The sequence below is a fragment of the Pieris napi genome, chromosome 19 (genome assembly GCF_905475465.1).
Source record: "Pieris napi chromosome 19, ilPieNapi1.2, whole genome shotgun sequence".
Classification (NCBI taxonomy): Eukaryota; Metazoa; Arthropoda; class Insecta; order Lepidoptera; family Pieridae; genus Pieris; species Pieris napi.
Window position 1 is genome coordinate 9,183,663 of NC_062252.1, and position 8,073 is coordinate 9,191,735.

Below are 8,073 nucleotides of genomic sequence, written 5' to 3' on the forward strand. Positions count from 1 at the left end.
TCTAATCCTATGCGGCAGCTTACTATGTTCCGATGCCATGAAGCTATGAGGTGCAACTCTACTCTTCTATATGGTAAGGTTCCTTCTTTCCTTTCCTTCAAAATAAAATAAAGTATCACTTATTCCACGTCATTAAATTTGAGTCGGTAGACATCCCTACTCACCGGCAAAGAGACAGAGGCCGAGAGAAAAATCTGTCGTAAAAAACTCTCGGTACTCTTTTAAAAAAGCAAATCATCATACAAAATTACTATGGCACACTTAAACAACACTTATTTTAAAATTAATATGGCAAATTAATTAGAAGTTAATTGCATTTATTAGCACTAGTCCCAGGCCCTTTTATCAACTAGATAATCGTTAACTTTATAGTAAGCCTTTCTAGTAAAAGAGAAACATTTAAAAAAAATGAGTGAAAAAGTCTAAAAACAACACTTTTCTATATTCCCATACAAAATATTCGTAATAATATTTAAAGGCCATTGGAACTTTAATACCATATCATAAAGTTTAAGTGTTAGTGGAGGGGTTCCGGGAAGGTAATTTTTTATTTTTTGACATAATTCATTTGTTGTACTATATGTATTATCAACTTTCTTTTTTTATCTTACTAGCTAGACCGGTGTCCCGGTAAGCAGAATAAGTATTAAAAAAAAATAAGAATCGACTGTTAGGCGGTACGATGTTCGCCAGGCCAGCTAGTACATAATATTTTCGTAAATATATTGCGAGGGAAAATAAGAAGTATATTAATTTCCTTGAATTTATCTCTCAGAGATTCCCTACATTTTAAACTATAGATTGCACGAATAGCCCTCTTAGGATGAAAATAGTAAAACTTCCTTGACAAGTAAACCACTTTAAGCCAATTGAATATTTACTATTATCTCCTACTGTCTCTCATTTGTATGCACCATCCAAATTCCAGGAAAGCAGAGATAGCGTGCGCGAGAATTAATTAGCCAACTAAAAACTTAGCTCATTTTGGCTAATACCATCTGAGAACAAGACGAAGGACCACTGTTACTTGAGGTTGGAGTTTTAAATTGCCCAATTAATTGTCGGATTTTGGATGACGAATATCTCAAACGATGTTGGCGTGTTAATTTTAAGGATTATTTAAATTAAATTATTTTGTTAATACTGTACTTATTCAAACAAATAATCAGTGTATTAGACCAGTGCAGATAGCCTTTAAAATAAATAAAAAGTGAAATAAATAATAGTAGGATGAAACCTATTGGAAAGGGAGGATAATATTATAAAAATTAAAGGAAAAATAATTTACGGGCGATCTGAGGTCGGGAAGGGGTAGGGGGGGAGTTTTAAGGGTAAAAAACGGTTTATCTCGATTTCCGGCAAAACTAAAAGTCCTATGGAAAAAAGTTAAATGGCAAAGTTGTAGGTCATAAAAAGATCTACAACTTTTGGATTTGCAATTTTTTCACATAACTTCAAAATTTAGGTGAAAAATTCAAAAAACCAAGTTTTTGGTTTTTTATTTATATCTTTTTCAAAAAAAAATTTTTCTACTAAGTAACTCACCCCCTCCCACTTCCCGAACTCGGATCGACCGTAATTTATTTTTCCTTTCATTTTGATCATATTCCCCTGCTTTTCTAATGGGTTTCATCCTACTGTAATTTTTTTTGGCTTCAAAAATTATCGACCCTGGTCTATATTAGAAAATTGTATGTATTTCGTTGGGGAACTTGTATTATAATAATAAAGAACGTTTTATTTCCAATCATGACAAAAACAAATTATTACAGCTTAGATTATTTTACATTTTTTGTTTTTTGCTTGCCATCCTATATCCTAGCTTCCTTAAGTACCGTCAATCGGAACCCCTTCACGGGTAAAGGGCTCCTCCAGCTTTTTCCATCTGACTCTGTTTCTTCTTGACGCTTCTATTTCTTCTATCCACCTTTTTTTTGGGCGACCTCTACTCCTTCTTCCTCTTGGTCCTTTCCATACAGTTGTCTTTAAGGTCCAACTATTATCTGTGTATCTTGCTATATGCCCCGCCCATTGCCACTTCTGTTTCAGTGCATAATGTTAAGGCATCTATCACTTTTGTTCTTCGGCTTATTTTATCGCTTTTAATTTTATGTATTTTTCTTATTTTAAGTACGCTTCTTTCCATTGATTTCTGGCCACCAAAGTCCACGTTTGGCAGCCGTATGTGAGAGTAGGTTAGATAAAAGTATCCAAGACAATTTTCTTGAGGTGAAGAGGAACTTGTATACATTGATGTAATTATTACGAAAATGTCGGTTGGCTGTAAATGTAAATTTAGAAACCTTTTTTCTGATCTTTTAATTTGATTTCTACATTTATACTTCTAAACTTAGTAAACTTTCTGCTTTCATAGAGTTACTATTAAGCAACGCTAAAGTTTACGATAAAGATTGTGAAGTTCTGTGACCGCGATTTGAGCTTTTTTTTTTTTTTTTTTTTTTTTTAAAGACAATTCACACCAATTGACCTAGTCCCATGCTAAGCTGGTGAAGCTTGTGTTATGGGTACTAGGCAACGGATATACATACATATTATAGATAGATATACATATAAATACATATTTAAACACCCAAGACCTAAGAACAACACCAAATGCTCATCACATCGATGTTCGCCTCAGCCGGGGATCGAACCCGGGACCCATGGATTCGCAGTCAGGGGTACTAACCACTAGACCAATGAGTCGTCAAAGTCGCTTTCATTGTAATAAAATAAACAGTAGGAACTTTGTTATTTCCTAGCTGTGCTCTGCGGGTCTACCCGCATTAATTCTGTCGCAGCACGATGTTCTAATGCCTAACTAAAGCATTTCTCGATAAATAGACTTTTAAATGAGTTATGTAAATTAACATTGAATTTTAAGACATTTATTATAGGTAACAGAGGTGTCACTTAGATTTAAGAACCCCTAAATAAGTCAAGGTAGTTTTTTTGTAATCCAGCGTAGCAAACGCACTACCCCTAATTTTATGTTAGTTATAAGCTTATGTTTTAAACGATTAAAGCCAGTTGACACCCCGCTCCAAACAAAGAGTTTCATTTAACATATATTTGAACATCCCTACAACAACCACGTCCGAACTCAAATGTTTTTTTTTTATATTAGACATATAGTTATTTGTACATATATAGATAGATAGAGTATAGAACTAGATGAGCTTCTAAAATAATAATAATAACTAAAGAGAGAAGGCATTAACGTAAAATACTTAAGTGCGAGCGAAACAGAGTATCAGTTTTTCTGTCTCTATTTGCGTATCGGGTTTTATTTGTTTACCACCGAGCCCATGGCGGTAAACAAGTTTTCACCGCTTACCTACTGATAAATCTGTGAAACGTAAGTCAAACCCATATTTTAAGACTTTATCCTTATAAGAGGTGTATTTAAAGTGTCAGTCATTGAGAATTGTTGCATAATTGGCTGTAAAAGCTATAGTGAACGTAAAGAACCAAACATAACCTTTCATCGGTAAGTAGCTTATTTTGTCACGACTTAGTAACTTTGTTCAAGAATTATTAATTCGAATGTGTATTTTGGTCAATAATAAGCAATCTTCAATGAATTAAAACTGTAAATACGACATAATATGTCGATCATTCGCTATCTCACACGCTGTACGCTGATGCCTGGTCTATACTATATTCTTTTATAAAACTGAAGTACGTCACTTTGGTCTATTGTGAAAAGATTCTACATCGTACGCGATTGAAATTTTCATTAGTCTTTTTCATACTTCCTATAACACTTTCTTTTATTTTTCTTTTTGTCTTCACCCATCTCCAATCAGTATCTTGGCTTATATGTAACGGGTTACACTTTCGTAATAATATACATAACCATAACTTTTTTGAAAACACTTTATAGCCTATGTTCATCCGGTCATCATCAATTTTTTTACCATTTTCTAATGGATTAATTCAAAGCAGTCCCGTAATTTTCAAGCCAACAAACAATCAAATTTTTCCTCTTTGTTATATTAGTATAGATAACAGAAAAATGTCACATTAATCAACATTTATTAGCAATCCTATCTATATTCACCTACCTAGTACTATCTATAAATCTTTTATCGTAGACCTCATTCACAAATGACTCACCTTACCTATATGAAGGAGGAAATACTTCTTCTACCAAAGATTTTATACATATATTAAATATTATATATCAACCTAAGTTGAACATAATGTAAACAATATTTTTATATAAAATTATAATGAGTTTTTTTTAAGTAAAACTTCTTTAGGCGCGACTAAAGAGTAACTTAGTTTTTTTTTCTGACGGAAGTAACGCTTACTTGTCTAGTTAGTTAGTCTGTGTACTTTCCGCTATTTAAAATAATAATTCGGATTGGTCGTAAGTATATGTCAATTGTCATATACTCCATGCTTCTTGACTTATACGCCAGCTATTGGCAAATATCATAATCAATTAGGATTATTTGTTTCAAAATTTTTCGTAAATATTTTGAATTGCAAAGTTTTTTGAAAATCTCTAAATATACTTTATGATTTATTACTTTTAAAATAAGTAAATTAATAATAAATTTTCTGACGATTGCGACATTCTATAATATTCAATAACAAGGTTATATTTACATGTGCTAATCTAACCTTCGTATTTGAATAATCTTTGTAAAGCACATAAATAATAAATTTAATTAAGTTATAATATGATATTTATTATTTAAGTTAATATTTAATCATTTCAGTGATATATGCCGTCAACGCCAATGAAGTTTTACTTCAATCGCGCGTAAAGGTTACACGCACACCCTTTTTTACTGTTTTTCGGTGAGTTTTAGCGTTTTTTTTTATTATTTGTGTGCCTCAAGGTTATATGAAATTTACAGCCTACCTTAAATCATGTATGGGGTGGGGTTATTTTTGCTTTTCGATAACTTAAAATAAAATATGTTTATTATGGAATATAAGATACATGTATCACTTAATCCACGTCATTAAATTTGAATTTGTAGGCATCCCTACTCATCGGCAAAGAAGACAGAGGGTGTAGGCCGAGAGAAAAAGCCGGCGTAAAAAACTCTCGGTACTCTTTTAAAATTTCAAATCATCAAACAACACTTATTTTAAAACAAATATCGCAAATTAATTAGAAGTAGCCTGTCTAGCGCTAGTCCCAGGCCCTTTTATCAACTAGATAATCGTTGACTAGTAAGCCTTAAAGACTGAATCATACAATAAACATGTTAATTTTACTAAAAGCCTTACAATATTTTCAAAATACTATTTTTATAGGACTAGGGCAGTTCTAGATTAGTCCAGTATTGGAGTAAACACAAACACAACTGCGGATTTTGCCATGGCCAATATTCAAGCACTGGCGTTTGGCAAATGACGTACCTAATTTATTTAGCGCAGACTTTTAATATGCTTATTATAAAACCACTTAATTTCGTGTCTCAATTTTACGAAATGTTCGATTAAAAACGTTTAAATTAATAAAGTTTATATCATGTTTTAATATATATATGTATATACATATTTTTTCTTGTCAAAACGTAAATTAAAAAATTAATGAATAATTTAAATTATCATTAATTCCAAAAAAACTACGATATCCTTGATAGAATAAAAGAATTCTCCAAATGCTTTATAATACAAGTTTCCTAACGAGGTTTAGTTGCTGGTTTTCATTAAGTTATGTTATACAATGCTTATTATTATTTCTTTAAATCAAGGGGGGTACCCTTATCTATAAGCGAGCAAGCAAGGAAAGTATGTATTAGCAAAGTCGCTTAGCCGACCGTCAACTAGACTTAGTTGTTCGAACACATAGTCATGTGTTCGAACACCGGCTGTCTATCTATGGATAAATAATCTTAGACTTGGATAAGGTGACTGGAAAATCCTGTTAATACCGAAAAATGTGTGTAAGAAAGACTAATCATACTTTTGTTTATACACAAATAGGACTATGAGCTACCACTTGATAAATCTTACATAGAACTTGCTTGCTCTTTACGATTTAGTATAATCATTTAAATATTTTTATTGTACCAACTGTTTTTGTTATACTATGTCCGATTTGAACTCACCAAATATTCTCACGTCTCGTGACTGGCGGTTACTAAGTTTTTATGCAAACGTGGAAGTCAGAGTTCCTTTGAAATAAGTTTTCTAAGGTAAGAATTGTCGAAGTTTTTAACCTGACCGGCATACTTTCAATAGGAAACTTACAAGAAACTCACTAAACTATGGTAATTTAGTTCGATTTTCTCTTATAAGTTTGGAAAAATATTTTTAGCAAATTAATTTGCAAATCTGTAACATTTTTTATCTGTTGTCATTGTTTGATTTCCATGACTATTTATATATATGTTTTAATACCTACCTTTCGACTCGTAATCTAGAATGCCAATTAAACTTAAATCTATAGATTATATATATATCTATATATATAGTTATATCAATCCGTCAATTGTTGATCATGCGTGCTATATCGCGAGCACTTTGTTGATCCGAAAACCTATGTTGATCCGGGTGGTTTTTGTTGATCCAATATAATATTTTTCATACAAATGTGGTTCCGACCGGATCAACGATTTACTCCGTTGAAGTTTAGGAAACGCAATCGAAATGTTGATCCAATATACGAATCCACTCCGATAGTTGTTGATCCGATTCAAATGGGCCAATCAGAAGTCAGCAAGTCCTCCTATTGGACTGACCTAAGGTATTTGGATGGTTTAATTCCTATAATTTATTGCAAGACCACCTAATCAGTAACTTTTCTTTATTTATTCAGTTTTTATGTTTATAGGTATGATATATATTTATGGTAAGGAAATTTATGACGACACGCGCTTGTCGCTTACCCGATGTTAAGCTTCGTGGCTAGCTTCATGCATGCCAGCAGCTTTATGTCATACAGAGTATGTGATATTGTATTGCACTCAGTAACCCTGAGATATAAGATCTAGAGTCTCGAAGCCCTGTTATTACTCCGCAAATAATGCCCTTCATCCCGGGACACCGTAGCGTTGTTTAGCTACCGCTTGGCCGTTGATTAACTGACAAAGGTCTGGCCTTTCCTCAGACTGGCCTTCGCAACAGTCCTACCAATACTCGATATACTCTTATATAACTTGACGTATCACACAGAATCTTCATTAAAATATATTTACTTTTTTTATAAATATTGTTAACATACGTGTTAAGTTGCATCCAAGTCCTATTTTGAAGAATAGGTTCTTTATTTAAAACTTCCATACATTTGTTTTTGCCTGGATTTATCTTTTGATTTATGTATGATTGGTAATATTTTTTGACTAATTGTATCTCTTCATCCGACCACTTTCTATGACTGTTTTTTTTCGTTTCTGAATTGGATTATCACTATCACTATCGCTTAAACTTGGGCATTTTATTTTTGTCTTTCTGTTATTTGGTTTAATATTGATATTTTTATTTTTAGAATCTTTATGATATATATTATTTTCTTTGGCTCGTCTAGTTTTACTTCGTTTCTGGAATCTGTTTATCATCATCAACATCGCTTTCACTTGTACTACTTGACCATTTTCTTTTTGTGTTGCTTCTGTTTGGCTTAATTTTGGGGTCTTTATTTTTAGGGTCTTGGTTGTAATGATTGTCTTGTTTTTTATCGTTTACTTCATTATAGTCTCCAATTTCTATATCGTCCATGTTCTTATTGACTGTAGTTTCTGGTGTTTCGATAGATATTTTGGGGTTTGTAAGTAAGATGTTAGATTGGTCGCTTTCTATTGCCAAATTTTTTGAAGATGGCGTCTCTTCCTCAAAGTTTTTAGTTTCTTGGTATGATTGAGACCTAATCGTTTCTATTATGTTACTCTTCTTCTCCATTAATGTATTTTCATATTCTAAGAGTTGAGATCCTACAACAGCTTTTTGGAGTAGGTACCTGCATAGGCAATCTATAATTTTGTGCATGAACTGATATATTATGCCCTAGAAATCCTGCCAATTGCTCAGTATAATGATCATTTTGTTTAGAATGAATTTGGGACATTGTAGCAATATGATGTCTCATTCCGGTTGATGTAATCATCT